Here is a 21,489-nt window from a genome sequence, read left to right as displayed (position 1 = left end):
TAAATCAGAAAAGTAGCATAAACATTCAGGTAGTCATATGTACATTGCACGATTCTTATAGACTGGAGGTGGTACCTTTCTCCCCTGTTTGACGTCATTGCCTAACCATAATGTAGAGGTCAAATGAAGATGACCGACTTAGAGCGGAGATTAGTATGCTGTCACAAATATTGAAAAACGTCAATACGTCTTAGACTATGACCGTCACAGTGAAAGTGCATTTAAGAAATTTTTTTTCTTACGGTTTGGACACGACTAACGGCATAATTATATACGTGACATGTGTACGTTTATGAAACACACTGTTTTAAATAGACTAAGTGTAATCTTTGATCAGCCCCTTTGCCAATATTAAACTTTTACTTTAGTTGAACTGGAGAATAAATTCTGATTGCCATTACAACACTTCAAAGTAAAAGTGATAATTGAATTAAACATAGGCTGTATTAACCTTCAAGTAAGCACCGATAGGCTTAAATAACATGACCAAATATAAGTATACATACTGCGACAAAATTCGTGGAACTGCAGTTTGAATTGTAAGTAATAGTAATAGGTCTGCATTTTGTTTATAGACATGTGAGGGATTTGTTAACATAGCGGGCGTAGCGAGCGAGCTTTTCAAATCTCCTCCACATCTATAAACACCATTCAGACCTATTCCGAAAATGGCAACTGGCCTACCTACATGTTCCTTTGTTTTACAGCGTCGAGATTGGTTTCGGATTTGTAAAACGTTTATAACATGTATGTATAATAAAAACAAATAATTAAAAGAAGGAACAAGACCATGTGTGCTACAATCTATCGGATACTATTAATATAGCAAAATGCCAAACTTGCTACGCACCTGAAAATATGTTTGCACGCAATTAGGACATGACATTTTGTATTGCATTAAAAAAATCCATGTACATTTGGCAAACATTGAGAAGATTATAGTCTCTTTCCAATGTCAGCAATGTGTGTCTAATCAATTGGTCAGAATTTGACGTGAATAGCATTTTATCAGCTTTTTGACTTATTTGAAGAAACTGTAAGTTTATTAAGTTCTTTTTTGGTGCTTTCTTCACAAACAAAAACATCTTTGCAATATTTTGTTCCATATCTTATATATTACTAAGGACCTTTAGAGAACTTTGGCTAACTTTGAAACAAAATAATGTCGTCGGCAAACATCAAAAGGCAAAGTTTATACCAATTTCAAAATAGAAGGAAAATCAAAGGTCGCCCAACACGACATAAACGAAAATGTTGCAGGCTCGGTTCGGTTAAGCCTGTTCATGGACGGGAGTAGACTTCAACCCCTTTGAGGAAGAAAGTTTCTTCAATATCATTTAATTAAGTACATACCAAAAAGAAGCGAGATAAAATAAAATTGTTCCTCTTATTCCATATTTGATTAACTCATACCAAAGAATATATCTGACAACAAAATCAAAAGCTTTTTTAAACTCTTTGAGTGGCGCAGAATAGTTTTCTCAATTATTTATACAGTGAGAAATGAAGCCATTTATAATAAAAACATTGTCAATTGTACCCCTACCACCTCTAAAACCTGCTTGAGTTTCAATGTTAATATTGTAATTTTCTGCCCAGTTACATAGTCTTGGTTATAATTCTAGCAACGATCTTGCATAGCGAGCTTGAAAGCTTCATTCCACGATGATTAATAGGGTCAGACTTTTCACCACGTATAAAATTAGGGATAATATATCCCTCATTCAATGACTCTGGAAAATAACATAGTTCTAGCCATTTTTGTTGGAAATATCTGAGAAGAATTTCTGAAGCAGCTTCTTTAAAAAGGTACATGTATAGATCTTCAAGCTTCATATTATCCAAGACAGTTTAACTAGGATCAATAAGATTAACAGCAAAAATATTTAACCTAGTCTGGGTAAAGTATATAGTATTTTAACAGTTATTCTTGGGAAAATATATAAAATACTATTAAACAATTCAAATTGTAAAATCGTGAGGCCATACATGTTATATTAATAAAGTATTTATTAAAAGGAAGAAAAGAATCGTCCTAAATTCATTGTCAAGAAGTTTCTGTTTGAAGCGATCATCTCAATTGAGAGATTAGTACCTGAAGGGATATCTTTAGATATTTCTGGTAAAATTCTATTTCAAACACCATGTTTTCCCAATGTTTTAGATAAATAATGCATGGTCTCATTATGTTTGTGTCCAGGCTTTTAGTTAACAAAAATATCAGTAGCCCTCGTTTCTTTATGTTATATAAACTACATTAAACTATTTCATTATTGTCTTTTACAACAGATAATCTGTGGATGTCCTTTATTTCTGGGGATATTGAAACGGATTTATTGGCCGAAGGAATATTGCCAAGAAACGATCACTTACAATTGGCTTGTACGAAATTTGGACGACAATCAAACATTGTCTCCAAAATATGCAGTAAAATCTCAGCTTTTATCAAAATGTCAACAAAAGATATTGTCGATACATGGGCAGCATATGAATATTCGGAATTCGAAAAGAATGGTGAAACGAAAGTGATTTTTGTTGTATGTACAACACAGAGACTGGCACAGATAGATGTCAAAGACTATATAATACATCAACGGATAATCAACACATATAGTTCGGAAAGTCAGGAGGTACTGGCTGAATCTATAAAGACTCTGGACAAAGATTACCAGCCTAATGAAATAAGTGAACTAAGAAAATGCATAGCGACCCATTCAGACTCTTTGATGGATTCACACAGTAATCTTAATATCATATCCCCTAGTTTGAAGAGGTCAAGAGGTTACGGTACTGCCTCTCGCGTTATTTGCGACGAGTTATGTATCGTGCTCTACGTCGACGTGAAAGGTTTTATACCAATACAAGAAGAACCCTTTCCAAAACAACTCGAAGGATTCCCAACAGATGTATGGGAAGGTGGTTTTGAAACTTTCACCGGTGGACCAAATGATCCTCACAAGCATATGAAAATGGGTTTAGCAATTCATGCGAATAATGCTAATAGTCGTGGGAAGCTTATTGGGGGAACACTTGGTGGTTTCGTTGAGCATCCGTCGCATGGCTTGTGTGGCATCAGTTGCTCGCATGTGCTATTGTCTGTCGAGGAAATGCGCGAAGTTGTTCAAAACGGAGGACGGTTAGAAATGCAAAAACATGTTTTTCACCCTATTTGTGATTCATCGACACCGTTTGGTAAAGTAGTATCCGCTGTGATTAAAGACGAGAGTTCAACTGCAGGTGTTGACGTTGCAATGTTCAAAATAGAGACCAAATTTCCAGTAAAAGGGGATTTTCCGAACGCTTTCAACTATTTGGAGTCAGGTTTGTAAAAATATTTATTTTGTTTATAATTAAATACAACATGTAAAAGACGAATTTTACACGTTTGTACACTTTTTATAAAGTTCTATTAATTTATATTAGAATGAAATAATTTCAAAGTGCGTATGTATTGCTATGCTCCAGAAATATTTACCCTGTTTTCTTCGTCCGCAAAATTTACAACTGTCAATGATCAAATCAATAGTCAGATAACCCTATCTTTCTTACAAATATGCTTAATGGCTTAACCACCGCAAAATTAGCCAGATCAGACCCGTCGTTTTGTAATTTATTATAATCCATTTATTCGTCATTGTCATTATTATCTTCGTCATTATTATTATTAATTTATTTGTTCAGCATAGCCGTTTGTTTGTCGTCCTCGTTTATTCATCATCATCGTCATAATCATTATCGTTATCATTAATATCATTTCCGTTAATTAAATGATTAATTAATTAATTCATTCATTTAAGGTCATCATTATTCATCATCATCATTTGTTCATCATCATCATCATTATTTTAATCGTCATCATTTATTCTTCATCGTAATCTATTCGTCATGATATATCGACATATTCATTCAAATTCTTGTTATTCAATATTCATCATTGCAATTAGTATTCATCAATTGAGTTTTACTTGATAGCATAAATTTGATTAACAATCTATATTTTAGACATGTGGGAAGAGCAGGGCATGTATGTAAAGTGACCTCTATGTCCTCAAATGGCTTGAATTCCCAAAAATATAGCCGCGCTGTACCCAGCAGCTGTTCCCAGTGTCCCCAAAACATAAACTTCCAACAACGATGATGAATACTGGTTGGGAACCATTTTCCGGACACATTTTCATATTTCGGCTCCATTATTCCCTAAAACAATATTTGACATAAAAGAAGCCCACACTGCGCAAACTTCAGCTCCTTCCACATCCGATGTTGTAATCAGCATCTCGTTGTGACGTAAAATATGGGTTTCATGGGACCTCAAATGGGGTCATTAAAATAAGTTATTTTTCCCGTCAGGTAAACCAGTATCCGGACAAATATTTTGACGGTGTTTTGTTGTTAATTTGATATCAAAATAAGTAATTATACTATCTCTACACATTTCTTTATCACTTATCTCTATAAAATTGCACATGAAACATAACCCGACGTTCAATAGCAGCTACGAAAGCAAACCGAGGTTGACTATAAAAAAAACTCGAATTTCGTCTTATACGAATTCTTGATAATTCCAATAGATATAGAATAAAATTAGTACAAAAATCGACAGGGCTGCATCTTTCGTAACTTTTAGCTTGAAATTAAAAATAGAACATGTTATCAGCAGACATTCATTATGTAGTTGGATTATTTCTTCCCCCACTTGATATCTCGGCATGTGTGAACTACTGCGCATGCGCAATGATATTTTCATGCCCCGTTAAGACAGAAAGTTGTTTTGTAAACGCAGGTGAGTTATCATCAAAACCCCAAACATTATACAGCCTTATAAAATAGTGGTTTGTTGTAGACATGAAGAACAAACATCTAAATGATCTAGATGAAACAATTGCATGAATAACAACGAAATAAAGCGGATATTACATGTGTCCGGAAACTGGTCCTGTCCGGAAAATGGTTCCCAACCAGTACATTTATTACTTATCTACGAAATTTCTGTCTGAAATACAACCTGTAACAAACTCTGTATTCAACTTCCAATGGATACGGAAAATATTCAGTGATGAGACTGTTTGTTTTAGTTATGACGTCAATTATGACGTCAGATATGACGAAACAAGGGATTTTTGACGTTCCAAGCGTCAAAACGTTCACCATTTCAAACCGGTTTTCAGTAGATATATCTATTTTAATTTCGTAGCTTATGTTGGCAGATATAGAAAGAGCACTAGGTGTATGTATAATTATGATAAAAAGGATCATTTAAGGTGACCAGTTACATTTGTGCAATATTTTATGACATTTTTCAGTATTCATATATTCTGTTAGAGATTTCTTTAAGGAAACCAAAAAGCCATTACATAGAGTTAGATACCTACTGGAAATGTATATTTCATTACATTTTATAAAATTTTGTAATTACCTCCCTTTAATAAAAAGGTATTTAAAAAGTGGACTTTCAATATAATGTAGCTTCAAAATTCATCTATTTTCAGTCTATCTTGGTTGCGCAACCGCGATAGATAAAGGGAGGTAATAATGATTCTATAAACTTGCATTTCAAATTAATTTTGGCAATGTAGGTACTTATCAATGCAAGTCTTTGACAAATTTAATGCTATAGTGCTTATATTCTTACTATTCCTCGGGTACATTATGTTTATTGAATTTACACTTACGGTAAAACAACGCAATCTTGGTTGGGTAACACTGCGGAAAATGGTTCCGTATACGGGAGTGTACGCATTCCGTATACTCCTAATATACGGGCGTATACGGAAACATTTTTTTCCGTATATGGAACATTCCATATACGGGAATCCCGTATTCTTTAATTGGACATTCATGTTTTTCTCACATGGATCCGTTCATTCATACTTAGCATAAATACGTTTCAACAGTTTATGTCAGTATTCAAAGTTAGGGATTGTCAAGGTCCAAAAGTATGTTTAAGGCGTAGGTTTTGAACATACTTTCAGGAAAGATACCTTTTATATGACATTCGTATATTAGACATATACGGGACCGTATACTCCCGTATATGCACATATTTTTCGCAGTGTAACCAGGATAGGAAAATCGCATTTCAAAACTACTTCTAGTGAAAATCGGACGTGTATTAAGAATTCAATGAACACAAATAAGTGCAAATGATCAGTTGTTTAAGTTTTGAACAAACCCATTAGTTGACCAAAATCTGATTAATCACCTTTAAAGAAGTACCTTGATCTGCAATAGCGCGTTCCGCACTCGTTGATTTTTGCAGGCTGGGTTACATCGGCACAAGCGCTTCGTGGGGTCCAGGTCTGACAGAATCCACAGAGACGAATGCAACATTGCATATCAAGGAACTGTTATGATAAACTCAATTTCATTACATTATTATTTTTGGACACGAGCATGTTTGTATTTAACAGATCGTATTGCTTGGTTACCATTGACTTTGGTTTAAACTGTATTTATTTCCGCAATTATATTTACAAACACGAGTAGTACATTTAAATAAACAAAGTTTGATAAAAAACATACATCAAACCAAGTGGTACAAACAAACAAAGAAAATATTAAACAAATGGATTGGAAAACAAGCTACTTAAAAGTTATATGAATTCCGCTTGACCATTGACTTTGTTAGAGACTCGTCTGGTTGGGATAACTGCGTTCTTGAAACGTGGCTATTCTTTTTTATTTTTTGTTCTAGTTATTGTTTAAAAATAGATATATGTCTGATATATATTATATTATATTATATTATATTATATTATATTATATTATACCAAACTTATGTAGCACCCATTTCACGTTCAAAGGCGCTTACATTTAGCGTGAAAAGTTCATTTATGCATGCCACTGTTATGCCATGCACACAAAATGTGTGATACCTAATATCATAGCCCACATGTATTGCAGGATTCGATGAGAGAAATCCATTACTATTCAATTCAGGAGATGTACTTGATGTATCTGACAAGCTGGAGGGTAGACCAGAGGTATATAAATTTGGAATTGCTACTGGAATTACGAGAGGCAGTTTCGGCTTACAAGGATCTGTCATAAGGCGAAAACAAGTGCTTGAAGGTCAGTGGGAAGGATTTGGATACCGACTGAAAAATTTAATTGAAATTCTGGCTATAGGAGGAACACCTTTTGCTCAGATTGGCGATTCTGGTGCTATAGTAATGATAGAAGGGACAGGAGGTGATTCTGTAGCTATTGGAATGGTCCAGGCTGGATTACATGATGGTAGTAGGGTGTTTGTCTCGCCAATCTTTGATATTCTAGAGAGCTTAGGATGCCCTTTATCTATGAAAAAGTTCAACTCAGATTCGACGAACTCGCCCAATATGTCTCAGCGCAGCACTAGTCCTATGCAAACGGATGTTTAGAATTAACCATTTCTGTGCACATGAATGTTAAAAGTGCCGGATAAACAAAACTGTAACATGATATATCTACAATGTACAAATTGAAAGACAATTTACTGAGAGATTAAATGTCATCGACATGAATTAGTTCTGCAATTTTTTTCTACAATGTAGAATTCGATTAAACTCTGATTTTTCGAAACTTCAGAATATACCTAGAAAATTCAGCAAATAAAAATCATAGGGTCGTGTGCTTAATTTTTTGCTAGACTGATTTGAAAAAAATGGACCTCACGCAATATTTTATAATGGGAGTCTATAGGAAAATCATAACTTTCATAACATTTTCGCAAACATAATTTTTTTACAATGTAGATTTTGATGAAACTTCTCACAGTTGTAAATAAACACATGGCCTATAATTGGCTAAAATAAAATGTATAGGCCCATGTGCTTATTATGGAGATATTTAGCCATGCTTATAATAAAATGTATAGGTCCGTGTGCTTATTAGGAGATATTTAGCCATGATTAAAGTAAACCGGACATTTCACGCCGATTTTAAGACATTATTTTGAATTGTTAAACGTGATCATATTTTGACTGTAGAAATATAGCAACAGTGCAATTGTAATAAATTTACTCACAGGTTTTGATTAATTCATAAAACGATTTTCATTTCCGTACGCCGAATCCAGGCTTTATTTTCTGCGTTTCCTGGATAAATAATGTTACGCATGGTAGAAATATTTAATGCTCCAGGGAAGTTCGATCTTGCAAGTTTCAGACAGATTGCTTGAAAAAAAAACCCCGAGATTTATTGCCGTTTATATTTATCTAATGCTTACTATAAAGGTCATTTGTCTGCAAATTCAATGTAACTTTAAGCTTCATTTTAGCTATGGGATATTGTGACAATAGCTTTCTTAGAACCTGATGCGTCTTTTTTTTTGTCACTGGGGTCAAGGTCATGGTCACTGTTACTGAAAAGAGAAGATTATATTTCAATAACTTTAGTAAGGAATGGGGTATTGCATCCAAACTTGGAATTTAGGAAACTTGCACAGAGGCCGTGGTTTTAGATATATATTGGCTTACTTAGGGCAAGGTCAAATTCGTCGTTACTAAAAACAGAAAAGTGGTTTTCTCATGTGTTGCAAAATTATTTTTTCACTGATTGTGAATACAATTGTTCGCTTGATATGTGTATAAAAGAAAGTATGATTTAAGTCATAGTAAATGAGACACATTGCAGTGGCATAAGATTTGGAAGACCTATCATTTAATGTTCTCGTCTTAAAAACATAAAAATGATGATAGCTTAGTTGCAATACTAATATTTATGGGTTCTGAGGAACTTTATATCACAAACGTACACATGTTTTTTACACACTATGTATTCCATTCATAAAATTTAATTGTTGGAAAGATATTTTATATCATTACATTTTACATATTGTATTATGGAAATGCTTTCCTATACTATCCAAATCATCATTGGTGTGGATGTATCGTTTATATACTTTGTTCCGTATAAAGGTAACTGTTCTAGATAAGAGCATAAGAGCCGAATTACCACCGGAGCCGAATATCCTCATCTGCATCTACAACCAGTGACAGACTATTTTATGGTTACATGTAATACCGTATTTTATGAATTGCTGTTTATATAAGGCAAAACTAAAAGATTTTAGGATAATATGATAAAAATACTATTAAAAACAACGGTTACTAAATTTGGTTATAAAATAACTTATGTTAATTGAAAACCTGAATTTGTAGATATATTATCTCGTCTGGTATTGTGATAGATTATATTTTATTGTATCAGTACAACATGAGGTAAATTTCTGCATGTCAGGCCTCATTTGGCCATTTATTAAGCATTACTGTCTAAGCGTTATGTTAATTTTTTACAATAGGTGTCATTGTCGACCTATTTATGTTGTCAGTGAAGTATGAATGCGCATATAGCTGTTTATTCATGTACAAACCGTGGTTTTCTAAGTAAACGTACATGTTTAGGATAAGGGGTAAATCCTACAATGGTTCATTATTTTCTGGAAGCTGACTTCTTCCGAGAATGCTTTAAACGTCGAAAAACTGCACAAGGTAATATGCCATTAATGTTTAACACAAGTTGATGACTATAATGTCCGTCCTGTTCTCGTCTCCTAATTAAACGTGAGGCATCAGTTTTTGTCATGATTGTCGTCCTCGTTTATTCATCACCATCGTCATCATCATCATTATTACTGGTATATTTGATATCTGAAAGTGTACTTCGTTTTTGATACATTTTATATCGTTATTGTCTTTAATACTCTTGTAGGTTGTGTTTGATATATGCAAGTTAGTCGCGTCATTTTTTTTTACTTAATTATGTTTAAATATGCTTAATTAAAAGCTAATAATATCAAGTATGAAAGAGTAATTATCTAACAATAATCATAATGATAATGATAACAATAGTAGTAGTAATGCTACACCTGTTTAAATATCATTTTCTTTCGCATATCCATATTTTTTTTTCTGAAATTGTTTAACAAACAAGATCAAAATGATTTGTTTCAGCTACGATAATCTACTTCAGTCTATTCATATAGCATTAAAAGTGCTTACTATATATGCTAGTTAACAAGTTATTTCTCTTTAATTCCACTTTTTTATGTGACAATACTATTTTAAAGCCAAAAGCTAGGAGCTATATTATGAAATAGCCTCACACATATACACTCCACTCCATACATACACATGTCTGGCTTCTGGCTTGTAATAAAGCTCCGTACATACACATGTCTCGCTTCTGGCTTGTAATAAAGCTCCGTACATACGGCATGTCTCGCTTCTGGCTTGTAATAAAGCTATTAAATAAAAATGATAATACACTAGTTTATTTTATGCTAACTAATGAAATACTGTATTCTATCAGTTAAATATTTTCATATCTCATCGCTCACACTGTGAAAATATGAAATCTATATTTTCACACTGTGAGAGATATGAGCTCCGCCCCCTGAAACATTGTGTATGAATTTTAATTATTTGCTTAAAACAGGATGAAAATTATAGTCGCACTTTGTTCTTTATAATATATTTCTCGATTCAAATTATTTTACTTAAAGAGAATTCCATACCGTTATGCAGCAAAATATAAAACAAAATGGAACTTTATGTTGCGTGCGTCTTTATAACGTCACAGCACGTCTGACGTCATGTCTGTTTACGCGCGTCTGTTTCCCGCGCTGAGATTAAAACAGTTGCAAAATGCATTTCTCAACGTAACTGAGCATAAAATAAAAAGAAAATTTGTTTGTTTTTTGTGAATATGGAATATATCTCACCTCGAAGTGAGAAAATTTTCACATTTTCACTCGCGCTACGCGCTCGTGAATATATTTGAGATTTTCTCACTTCTCAGTGAGATATATACCATATTCACTCAAAACAAACAAATATCCTCTATGTAATAAAGCTTTGACGTCGACGACGATTATAGTATAGGAGACGTTGGTCAAATTGATTTGTTTATATAGTAAAAGAAAGTAAAATGTTTGATGATTCGACATAAAAAGTTAACATGTGATAAAAAGAATATTACATTTGTGACTTTCCACATTGAATTTATTTAATTCGTTGAATAAAATCGATAAAATGCGAGATTCGCCTCGCCTCGCATTTTATTATTTTATTCAATTCAGTATGAAAAAACACTCATGTAATATCCTCTATAAAATATTATATTTCCCAATGATCGCAAAGGACCAGAAATAAATAAGACTTAGCCCAAGTTCGCTAGACTGAGTCATGGATTTGCGAGAAGTCCCATTGTGGTTTATAACCATATAAAGCAAAAGAAACAATTTTTAAATATACGTAATGGTTCAGAAATAATTGTAAGGGAATCAATCATGACTGATGTTAATTTCTTATTCCTGGACCATGATGAATATATTATGATAATGTAGTATTTCTATTCTTTAATTATTTTCTCACATTTTTTAAAATTTTCTAGATATTGTATTCTGTCTTTAAATCGCAGTAAATGTTACATATTATCAAGATTATTTGATTCACAGGTGCATGGTGAATATTTTAAGGTTATGAGTGTTGAGGTCAGAGAAAACAAGTTTTGTATAGAGTTTCATCACAAGAAGTTTTATTTGCAATTTACTAGTATTCTTTTATCAAGCTTTTCTTAATCTGTAAATCATAAGAACAGCTGACATTTTGGCTTTCATAGGCATACATTTTTTTTACTAGAGACTACCTGCGAGCATACCCATTCTGAATGTACAGACCTCTTTTTACAGTTCATGTTGTTTTGTAACCTGTGAATGAAGACCACGGGTAAATGATTATAACACATACTGACAATCATTGTCTTAATATTCAAACCTGTCTACATACAATAATGAACAGAGTCAACCTAGCTGTAAAAACCACTTGTTTCAGTTGAAAATCAAACATACCATTTTATTATTACCTTTGAATAAATACCAGATGCACGAAACTCACGACATGTATTTGGATTTTTCTGTTTTACTTACTAATAGGCTTTACCGGACAGTGCCTTTTGAAATCCAGTTTTTCTCTTATGGCCCAATATTCACAAAATAGTTTCAGTCTCAGCTGAGTTTGATAATAAAACTACATTTTAAAAATCAAATGTTAAGTTAATGACTACTTTCAAATGACTATTTAATATTGGTGGTCAGTGATAACTGGAATTTAATCTAAAGACTTGAATTTCAAGTAAAATTTGCTATCAAAATTCCAATCCCAAACTCAGCCTTTGTGAATATGGGGCCAGGTGTTTACATATGCTAGTATGGGCTTTATGAAGACAAAAGTCTATAGCGTTGTCTATTACTCAGCTTTATATCTTTATAATAAAATATTGTTATTTCTTTCATAAACAGATCAAAATAACAACAAAACGTAACATCAAAATAATATGGTTGTTGTCAAGCATCCTAAACAAAAAAAAAAAATGTTAAAAGCCTTAATACAAAAGGAAGTGGAATTTTGTTATTTACCAGCACAGTTTTTGTCTAATAATGCATGTTGTCATGTTCATCCTCGACTTGATGTATTGAGCAAAGGGAAATTTAACGTGTGTTATTGCCGATCTTATACTGTTTGTGATTCATAGAAGCATTATGTATGAAGTTAAACTTTCGCATGTTCGTTTGTTGATATTTTGTTGAAAATCTTGAAAATGTGATAATATTGTACTTTATATATCTAAGTACATTTCGTTTCTGAACATTGCATCATGCTTTATGATGCTTTTATACCGTTTTTATTGTGTATATTTGTAAAACATATTATGTTTGATATATGCATGCCATATATCGTCCATGTCATCTTGGTTTTAACCTATATTTCTATCCCAGTAAATGGGAATATAGAGTATAATTAGTATAAAGGCTCGTCTACACTGTTCAAGAAAACTTGCACAAGATATAAATCACAGCAACTTGTATAGTGTAGACAGTACATTGTGTCCCCCATTAGTGTCTTTTTGAGTGGCAGTTTCCAGATAATTTTCGGCTACAAGATCTTGTAGCGTTTAGAACTCATCCTATTTTTCTTGGATGGTAGTGCTGTCAAATGCTCTGATAAAGGGTTTTTGATGAGGAGCACCTGCCCAGTATGGTATTTTGTTTACATTTTTTCATTAAATGTGTATTGAGATCTAATAAAACCATCATTGAATGTTTGGCTTTTATGATTTAAAAATAAACATGGCAGTGTGGACAGCAGAAAAAAAAAGATGTTTTAATTGAATGACATGCTCAAAAGCCAAGTTTATATAATTCAGTAATAAAGCTATATCTAGTACTCCAGTGGAAGAGTAACATCAGCAGGTTTGGTGTTCTCAAAAAGTATTTTTACATTATCAATGATGTTTTTCACAAGGTTACATATTAACAAAATATGACTGTTTTATCATATTTCCTGAAATAATATCTTTTAAGTAGCTTTGTTCTTCAACTGGATATGTATCACTTCAACTAGAGTTTTTCTCAATGTTTTCACCAATGATTCATTTTTTAAATGTACAAATATTTGATCTTTATAAACACTTTGTACCGGTATCATTTCGGCCATCTTTTTTATTTACCTGTCATGATCTCCCTCCATTTAAAATTAATGTGTGTTCCAAGTTCAAGAAATATTGCAAAGTACTAATTGCTTGAACAAGATATAAATTATCTAGTGATTTATGGGCCCTACAAGATTTTCTTGAATAGTGTAGACGAGTTTTAATACAGTATTAAATGAGCCGCACCATGAGAAAACCAACATGATAGTGGTTTTGCGACCAGCATGGATTCAGACCAGCCTGCGCATCCACGCAGTCTGGTGTGGATCCACACTGTTCGCTTTCAAAACCTATTGGAATTAGAGAATTTGTTAGCGAACATCATGGGTCCTGACCAGACTGCGCGGATCCATGCTGGTCGCAAATGCACTATGCTGGTTTTCTCATGGCGCGACTCAAATAAGTATGGCAAATGTAATGACAATACCGTCAGGGACGTCTAAACAGACACAACTATAGTATCCAAGTTTGTGGTGTACTGTATACTAAGTACATTTTAAAACCTTTTTTCTGTTGTGTTTTATACAATGCCCTAATCAGCAAGAAGTTTGAACCATAGACTTACAAAGTCTGTTGAGATCAAATAGTTTGTAATAATATTAATTTCTTCATACTGACATTTAATTATTTTTTTAGAAAAACATTTTCTCTCTAGGCTCATCTCAACAGAGGCAAGAGATATTGTAAATTCTTTTAGAAAGTGGTATCAGAGAGGATTGATTTTATGGCCATGTGCTTTACATTCACTGACTCTAACGACTGATGCCAGTCTATTTGAACCATAGACTTACAAAGTCTGTTGAGATCAAATAGTCTGTAATAATATTAATTTCTTCATACTGACATTAAATTATTTTCATAGATAAACATTTTCTCTCTAGGCTCATCTCAACAGTTAGAGACAGAGGCAAGAGATATTGTAAATTCTTTTAGAAAGTGGTATCAGAGAGGATTGATTTTATGGCCATGTGCTTTACATTCACTGACTCTAACGACTGATGCCAGTCTATTTGAACCATTACTAAGTTAAATAGCAAACCGTGCCATTGAATATGTAAATATTTTGTTATATTGTCTGTCAATTGCCAGTCTTAATGAAATATATCTGTTCGCTCTCTTTCTACTCAAATTAATACATGTTGTTTTGAAGGATTTTGGCCTAAAAAAATTGTTTGTATCCGGTAACATGCTAACAAAATTAGGGTGGGTAGGTCGGTATTTTTTTTTTATTTTCTTTATTAAGTGGGACTTTTTGGAATTATTTCTGTGTCAAAAATGAATACAAATACGGAGATTAAGTCTTTAGAGCAACGTTAAGTTGATTACTAACATCACTGACCATGTCTAAAGCATAAAAAGTGCAGTTTTGGAACATTTAGGGTCGGTCCAAAAATTTAGGGTAGGTCGGGATACCGGAAACAAACAAGTTTTTACGCCTAGTTTTGAAAGAAAACAATTAAATTTTACAGTTAGCTTTTGATATAAAGTAATTGAATTTTTATACGTTTTTTTATATAAAAGGGGAATAATTTGAAAAAAAAAATTAGAACAATGTCTTAGTAATGTTACTGTAAACTCTTGCATTTTTCAAATAAGATAATTGATTTATAATTATTAACACTATATACATTGATTTATTTATGTTTTATAGGATATATGGATATAGTTTGTAATTAATTGTTAATAGGAATGAAACTTCAAATACAAATACTTGTGTGCAAGATAGTCAGAAAATGTGAAGTAGTGAATAAAAGAACAATGCAATGTGCCTGAGTTGTTTTATTGTATAATTAGTGTGTTTATGTTGGGTTTAACATCACACAGCTCAATAATACCTCATATGGCTACTTTAGCATTTAATAGGTGGAAGAAAACCCCACTGCGTCCAACAAATAGGTGTATGTAGTAATACATATATTAACTTCTATGATATTTGGAAAGGTTGTTGATTTAAGAACAGTATTGAGTATGTCCTTCAGATACCTTACCATGCTTTTGTTGTTAAGCAGGCACCGTTAGACATAATGTGTCGACTCGCTGGCTTTAAACGGTAAAGGAAGGCCAAGGGGCACCTCCTGACATCTATTCAGATACGGACGGGCACCTGGGTAGAACTTACGAAAGCCAGCTGGATGACTTCCTTATTTGAAAAGTTAGAACCTCCAAGAGCGGTCTCGAGTCTTTAGCGGTAAGAGGCGAGTGAGTTCACGGATGACACTACATGGGTTAAAACTGAAATGTCAATATCAAGCTAAAGATCGGTTCACTGTTTAAATCAACTGCATGTCTGACAGTGGCAAAAATGAGTCGACATACATGTATATTTTCGGGTCCTTTAAAATAACGGAGTTAAGTCACTCTGTATAATAGAATTTCTCTATGCCGATCCTAAGGGTTGTGAGAGGTGTTGCTTATTCCATTGTCTCTCACGATCAGAATCAGCTTTATTTACGGGTTGTTTTGGTTGCATTTCATTGTTTTGAAAATCAAGTTAATTCAAGACCAAATATTTAATACGTTAAACAACATAATTATCATAACACAATTTCAGATCAGGAAAGGTAACAAGCATACCAACAACAACTTGTTGCTCGCTAGTTTGTGATAACCTTCCAAATGGATCTGATGGTTAACACGAGGCTTAATAGCTTCAATTTATAATGCATCGTCAACTGTTTTCCCTCTTTCCGAGAATCGTACTCGCGACTACCCTCAATGATGTGTTTACATTAACCTACTGAGCCGACCGTTGGGGGAACCTTCTTTATAGGTATTAATCCCAATGAAAACGGTGATACTGTATGTGTATTTATAAAACTGCGATTGTTAAGAAGTAGAAAAAGTGGAAACTCCACAGGTCGCTCAACACAACAAAAACGAAAATGTCGGTTTGATTGAGCCTGTTTATGGACGGAAGTTGAAATGCATGCTACCGTCCACGCCCCCTAGCCCCGGGTTGAGAAGAACTTAACATTTACACATGCTAAAAGTAAAAACAAAAGGGTCATTGACCCTAAAGCGCTCACCTGTGTACAAGGCTTCAAGCGTGTTTGTATAAGTACAGAGTTGGGTTTCTTATGTTAGCATATATTATATACATGTCACACACACTTTTGAACATAGGGCAATAATTTGAACAATTATGGTAGACATTACAAATCTGATATCACACGCCAAATATCAAGGCTCTAGCTATTATTGATTCAGAGAAGAAAAGTGACCACACCCCCTGGCAGCAGTTTTATACAAGAAGATTTTTAAAGTTTCATCTATATACATATAGGGAAAAGTGACCACGCCCTCTCGCGGCCATGTTTTTGACGAATCAAAATAATCTGAACAGTCTTGGTAGAGGGTCACACATGGACCATTTGTGTAAAATAATTCTAAAATCGGGCCAGCAGATTCACACAAACAAGATTTTTAAAGTGTCCACTATATACATATTGGGGAAAAGTGACCACGCCCTCTCGCGGCCATGTTTTTTCGACGAATCAAAATCATTTGAACAATCTTGGTAGAGGGTCACACAAGGACCATTTGTGTAAAATTATTTTAAAATCGGGCCAGCAGTTTCATACAAGAAGATTTTTAAAGTTTCAACTCTATACATATAGGGAAAAGTGACCACGCCCTCTGGCAGCCATGTTTTTTTGACGAATCAAAATCATTTGAACAATCTTGGTAGAGGGTCACACAAGGACCATTTGTGTAAAATTATTCTAAAATCGGACAAGCAGTTTCATACAAAAAGATTTTTATTTCCACTATATACATATAGGGAAAGTGACCACGCTCTCTGGCGGCCATATTTTTTTGACAAATCGATATAATTTGAACAATCTTGGTAGAGGGTAGCATAAGGACCATTTGTGCGAAATCATTTCAAAATCGGACCATCGGTATAGGAGAAGATGTCGTTTGAAGTTTTTTTTTTAGCTCTGGCAGTCCCTATGTGCAACCAAGCGAAACTGTTTGAACAACTTTGGTAGAGGACCACCCAAGGAACATCATGGCCCAGTTTCATCAAAATCCATTCAAAGTTTTGGAGGAGATGTCATTTAAACACAAACGTTGACGACGGACGACTTGACGCATGGACGGACGCACGGACGACGGACACAGCGTGATCACAATACCTCACCATAAGCACTTCATGCTCAGGTGAGCTAAAAACAATTTAGAGCCATCCGCAGATGTGTTCATATGGCGGTACACATTGAACCTTCAATAGCTTTTGGTATTGTATAATCACCCCTTGGATATGGTGCCTGCTTTTTAATTTTGTCTTTTGGCAGTTCCTGAGATATGCAGACTCCATAACCTCAGATCCCCTTTCTAAATTCCAGTTTGTTTAATTCATGGAATTATACACTAGTGTAGCATTGAAGGTTCAATGTGTACCGCCATACTTTAAAGCCTTACGAAACTTTAACTTATAAACCAAACAGTACCAGTAACACGACATAAAAGTCATGCTGAACGATCTGAGAAGATCGAAATATAACTGCCCTGATTGAATGTACGGGGAGACTTTTTACGGCCGCCACACGCCACAAACAACGCTGCTGTGATAATAAAATAGAAAAAGTTTATACGTTAAAGTTTCGTAAGGCTTTAAAGTTTATGTTAAAAACAAATGAAACAGCTATTTCGATAGCTGTGAACATTATGCAGAATTGCATGGTTAGAATTGCGCTGATGAACTTTTACTGTTAGAGTCATAAAAAGAGGTAATAAAACAATAGATTCATTAAAATTTTCTACTTTACTTATCAGTATACACACCTTTGACAAATATTAGAGAATATTATGGTAAACAGGATTTATATTTATGTTCATAACGGAAAAAGTGTCAGTCACATTTTAAACAAAGGCATCAGGAGCCTTTTCTGACTGATATTACGAGAGGTACTGTTATATGTCAAGTACAATATTTTTTACTGTGTCGTTGCCAAGGTTTTGTTAGAGACGGAAGATGAAATGTTAAAACTGACTTCCAATGTCTGAAAATGACATATTGTAATAAAATTGAAATATGTTTCTAGTCAGTTATTTACTCTATAAGTACCCGTACATTTAAAACCCAAGTTAATTAATTTAACTAAATTTAGATAAACATCTGAACTTTTAACAATACAAGTATTTACCGCGGCTAATTTTAATACTGATATCAAAATAACTACAATTTAAATATCTGTTGCTAAATTATATTTGGAAGAACGTGTTACAAATTACAAATGTAACGATTCTACGTGAACTGATCGATACCAAGTTATTTCAAGTATTGTAAATCATGAAATACGTGCCTATTTTAAACATATTTTCAAAATCAAAACTGGTCGGTTTGAGAGTGTACTCTTTCATTTTTAAAAAAGAAAACGTACATATTTTTTTCACATTTTTTTCACTTTTTCATTTAGAACTAGTATAATAAGGTGATGTTAATATATTAATAAGAAAATTATTTCATAAGCATTTCGCCTCAAAAAAGATAAAAGGTAATGGTAGATAAAAGTCAATTCTATGAATTACATGGAGATTAGTAGACTGATTATAGCAAAATCGTAAAACGACAATTGTATGATCATTCAAAGACAAAAATCATGATCGAGTCTGTAAATGTTGATCAAAAGCGTATCATACTTTCATTTTCAAGAGTAACTGTAAGGTTGATACTAACCGTATTGTAATCATGTTTTGAGGAGAAATGTCATGTCGATCATGTCCACATGATACACTCATATTCAGGATTTGAAGTAAGTTGATTCTATCCGCATCGCACTTTCGTATTATGGAGCGAAGTCAGGTTGATCTTTACCGTATAGTACACTCTCAATTAATGAATCTATCCGTATAGTACATAGGAGTAAAATTAGATCGATCCCGACCGTTTTGGACACTTATATTCAGGAGTACATCTATAATCTTATGTTGATCCTAACCGTACCTTACACTCATACTATATTCAGGAGTAACAATTTGTTGATCCTTACCGTAAATTACACTCACATGCAGGAGCAACGTTTGTTTAATTCTGACCTATCGTACACTTATATTCAGGAGCAACATTAATTTGATCCTAAAAGTGGACCCATAGCCTTCAAGTATGTTATTGTTCTTGCGTTAACAAAAGAGCAATAAGATGAATCTGAGTTTGGAAGAATGCTGTCTATCAAACGTTACATACTATCGGAGGTTACATGACTGGACAACCGGAAAGAGTATATTTGTAAGATGTAGTCTCTCACAGTAAAAGAATGTGAGCTCTTTTCATGGGCCGCTGTAATACGTATTATTGCTGTTTCCTTGTATACTTTTGCGTAACAAATTGCTCTTGTATTGTGTAATGGTGTCATTACAATATTGATACGGAAGCTAAAGGATCGGTTTACTTAAAAAAAGAAACAGCGTCGACCTCATATTTTCATACTCTAAAAATTACATACATGTGTATTCTTGGTGCTTCGGATTCACGTATTTCAGTCACTCTCTGAAATAGAAATTCACTAATCCGATTCTAAGTGTCGTGAGAGGTGTTGCATATTTCTTTCCTATTTGGTTTAACGTCGCACCGACACAATCATAGGTCATATAGAGACTTTCCAGCTTTGATAGTGTAGGAAGACCCCAGGTGCCCCTCCTTTCATTATTTCATCACGAGCGGGCACCTGGGTAAAACCACCGACCTTCCGTAAGCCAGTTGGATGGCTTCTTACATGAAAAATTCAATGCCCCGAGTGAGGCAAGTCTTAACCACTCGGTCACGTTGCATATTTCATTATTTCACGAACCGAGTCTGCTATAACAACATTTGACTGCGTTTGTTATGCTTTTAATGCGTCTGAAGGAACTCCTTTTAGATTTTATTGTAATGAATATAACGCTAAAACTAAACCTATTTTTCAATAAACAAAATATCACAGCCCTATTTCAGAACAGAAAATGTAAGAAGCATACGAACAAAACTTGTTTTGCACAAGTTTCCGATGATAACGTCCCCAAATGGATCTGATGATTACAGTATGGCGTATTATCTTTATTATTACATTAGAACCTAAAAATGACAATTTTGTGCTGGAAATGCTCATGCTCTTATTTGTATGATTTCATGTATTATCACTTCTTTATAATTTACGTGGAGTCATTATCAATAATGACATAATCAATAATGACCCTGTCATAAGCGCGGGAAATTTGCGTCCGTAAATACGTCAGCGAATAGTTCAGTTTGACATTTATTATATGAAGCATAACGTAACGTAGTGTTTTAAAATCTAAAGCTATACTGTAACCGAAAAGTACTTCTATCGATGAATTTGATTTTTATACATTGCAAATAAAAAAGTAAAAAAAAAACTGGATTGTTCGAATCTTGATCTACATGTAGATTCTACTAGCCTATAAAGCCAGATAATTATCATGTCAGTAAATCCTAATTTCCCTAAAATGGTATACTGAACTTCTTTTAATATTATCATAGGTACCCATGTAATGAACTGGTATATACATGGAAAAGCGGTGCCTTTGAGTGATAATGGGCCCGGAAGAACATGACAGCGCTCTGGCTGAAACCTTCGGGCTTTTATCATATTGCCAGGGCCATTATCACTCAAAGACACCGCTCCCCCATTTGTTAACCTATACTTAATGTTGTCTCGGCGATGTTTCTTAAATCGAGTATCGAACTCACGACTACTTTCATGTTAGTGTTTAGCTGACCGGTCCGGAAACTTTCATTTATGTATACAATGTAGATGCCAATGAAAGCTTCAAACAGTGATTATTATTGATTTTGCCATTTGTTTATTGTGCAGTATTTAACTTGATCCGCTCATTGCCGCCGAGGGTTTATAACCTGGACACGGAAGACGAAATCTTGAAACTGACTTCCTTTCACTGAAAATGACATTTCGAAATGAATATGAATACGTTTCAATTAAGTGATTTTCTTTCTAAAAACCATAAATTCTGACACGCACATAAATCAGTAAAATCAATTAAACTATTTACCTCGTA

Source organism: Mercenaria mercenaria, chromosome 17, assembly GCF_021730395.1.
Source record: "Mercenaria mercenaria strain notata chromosome 17, MADL_Memer_1, whole genome shotgun sequence".
NCBI classification, from domain to species: Eukaryota; Metazoa; Mollusca; class Bivalvia; order Venerida; family Veneridae; genus Mercenaria; species Mercenaria mercenaria.
Note: the sequence above shows the minus strand (reverse complement) of the source record.